The sequence below is a fragment of the Seriola lalandi genome, unplaced genomic scaffold, assembly GCF_002814215.2.
Source record: "Seriola lalandi dorsalis isolate HSWRI2012SDOR001 ecotype SW California unplaced genomic scaffold, Sedor1 jcf7180002054372, whole genome shotgun sequence".
Taxonomy (NCBI): Eukaryota; Metazoa; Chordata; class Actinopteri; order Carangiformes; family Carangidae; genus Seriola; species Seriola lalandi.
In genome coordinates this window covers 307,194-310,161 of record NW_019524925.1, presented here as the reverse complement: position 1 = coordinate 310,161, position 2,968 = coordinate 307,194, and the positions used below count along the sequence as shown (strand labels likewise).

The window sequence follows — 2,968 nt, the reverse complement described above, 5'->3', positions numbered from 1 at the left end:
AAAAAAAAAAAAGGTCAAAGTATATTAAGGCATAAAAACATCATAGTATAGTAAGGCATTAAAATGTCAAAAAATGTCATAGTATAGTAAGGCATTAAAATGTCAAAAAATGTCATAGTATAGTAAGGCATAAAAAGGTAAAAAAAATGTCATAGTATAGTAAGGCATTAAAATGTCAAAAAATGTCATAGTATAGTAAGGCATAAAAAAAATGTGATATTAAGGCATAAAAATGTAAAAAAAAAAAAAGGTCAAAGTATATTAAGGCATAAAAACATCATAGTATAGTAAGGCATTAAAATGTCAAAAAATGTCATAGTATAGTAAGGCATTAAAATGTCAAAAAATGTCATAGTATAGTAAGGCATAAAAAGGTCAAAAAATGTCATAGTATAGTAAGACATTAAATGTCAAAAAATATGATATGATATTAAGGCATAAAAATGTAAAAAATTACCATAGTATAGTAAGGCATAAAAAGGTCAAAAAATGTCATACTATAGTAAGGCATAAAAAACGTCATAGTATAGTAAGGCATAAAAACGTCAAAAAATGTAATAGTATATTAAGGCATAAAAAACGTCATAGTATAGTAAGGCATAAAAAGTCATACTATAGTAAGGCATAAAAATGTCAGAAAACGTCATAGTATAGTAAGGCATAAAAATGTCAAAAAATATGATATGATGTTAAGGTATAAAAATGTTAAAAAATGTGTCATAGTATAGTAGGGCATGAAAATGTCATAGTATAGTAAGGCATAAGAAACGTCAAAAAATGTCATAGTATAGTAAGGCATAAAAATGTCAGAAAATGTCATAGTATAGTAAGGCATTAAAATGTCAGAAAATATGATATGATATCAAGGCATAAAAATGTTAAAAAATGTCAAAGAATATTAAGGCATAAAAATGTCAAACAATGTCTTACTCTAGTAAAGCATAAAAAGTCATAGTATAGTAAGGCAAAAAAAAATTCAAAAAATGTCATAGTATAGTAAGGCATAAAAAACGTCATAGTATAGTAAGGCATAAAAATGTCAAAAAATGTCAAAGTATAGTAAGGCATTAAAATGTCAAAAAATGTCATAGTATAGTAAGGCATAAAAATGTCAAAAAATGTCAAAGTTTTTTAAGGCATAAAAATGTCAAACAATGTCATACTATAGTAAAGCATAAAAAGTCATAGTATAGTAAGGCATAAAAATTTAAAAAAAACATCATAGTATAGTAAGGCATAAAAAGGTAAAAAAAATGTCATGGTATAGTAAGGCATAAAAAGGTAAAAAAAATGTCATAGTATAGTAAGGCATTAAAAGGTCAAAAAATGTCATAGTATAGTAAGGCATAAAAATCATATAACGTAAGGTATTAATCGTTTTACATGCATATTACTTTGATTTTAGAATATAAATGATGTATCACTGTATAATTGTGTAGTACACCAAGTTATTTACAACACGTCTGGAGGTCCTGGTTAGATTGAGGAATGTTTGTTTTTGTTTATATGTTTGGATCCCCACAGATGGAGAATAATCTCAGGAACTCTGAAGGAGGATGAGGTAGATAGGTGGCCTCACGGATCAGAAGATCTTCACATCAACATCAGATCGTCAAGCACACTGGAGAGCCAAAGACCATACAAGCAGTCAAACTTTTGTTACTCATAGAGAGACCTTGGTGTGCCTTGTACCAGATCTGTCCATTATGCACTAATAAAAACCAGCCACATTGAAGTGTTTACTTGTCGGTCTGAATCTGTTTTCAACTCTCTGTCATAAGAAATCATCTTTTCAGTGAGACATAGAAATGTCGTAGTACAGTAAAGGATAAAAAGTCATAAAAACTTCATTGTATAGTAAGGCATAAAAATGTCACAAAATGTATAGTATATAAGGCATAAAAAAGTCATAGTATAGTAAGGCATAAAAATGTAAAAAAAAAGTCATAGTATAAAAAGGCATAAAAACATCATAATATAGTAAGGCATTAAAATGTCAAAAAAGTCATAGTATAGTAAGGCATAAAAAGGTTGAAAAATATCATAGTATAGTAAGGCATAAAAAACGTCATAGTATAGTAAGGCATAAAAATGTCAAAAAATGTCATACTATAGTAAGGCATAAAAACGTCATAATATAGTAAGGCATAAAAAGTCAAAAAAAGTCATAGTATAGTAAGGCATAAAAAGGTTGAAAAATTCATAGTATAGTAAGGCATAAAAATGTCAAAAAACGTCATAGTATAGTAAGGCATAAAAATGTAAAAAAAAATGTCATAGTATAGTAAGGCATTAAAATGTCAAAAAAGGCATTAAAATGTCAAAAAATGTCATAGTATAGTAAGGCATAAAATTGTCAAAAAATGTCATCGTATAGTAAGGCATAAAAACGTCAAAAAATGTCTTAGTATAGTAAGGCATAAAAAGTCATAGTATAGTAAGGCATAAAAAGGTAAAAAAAAATGTCATAGTATAGTAAGGCATAAAATTGTCAAAAAATGTCATCGTATAGTAAGGCATAAAAACGTCAAAAAATGTCTTAGTATAGTAAGGCATAAAAAGTCATAGTATAGTAAGGCATAAAAAGGTAAAAAAAAATGTCATAGTATAGTAAGGCATAAAAAACGTCATAGTATAGTAAGGCATAAAAATGTCAAAAAATGTCAAAGTTTTTTAAGGCATAAAAATGTCAAACAATGTCATAGTATAGTAAGGCATTAAAAGGTAAAAAAATGTCACAGTATAGTAAGGCATAAAAAACGTCATAGTATAGTAAGGCATAAAAATGTCAAAAAATGTCAAAGTTTTTTAAGGCATAAAAATGTCAAAGTAAAGCATAAAAAGTCATAGTATAGTAAGGCATAAAAATTTCAAAAAATGTCATAGTATAGTAAGGCATAAAAAACGTCATGGTATAGTAAGGCATAAAAAGGTAAAAAAAACATCATAGTATAGTAAGGCATAAAAA

At 27.2% G+C, this 2,968-nt stretch overlaps 1 protein-coding gene across 1 annotated transcript in view; it reads right to left on the bottom strand.

The window, feature by feature from the left end:
- The window catches only part of fsd2 (fibronectin type III and SPRY domain containing 2), an 11,848-nt gene that overhangs the window by 6,052 nt on the left and 2,828 nt on the right, over window positions 1–2,968 (bottom strand). The window lies entirely within an intron of this gene.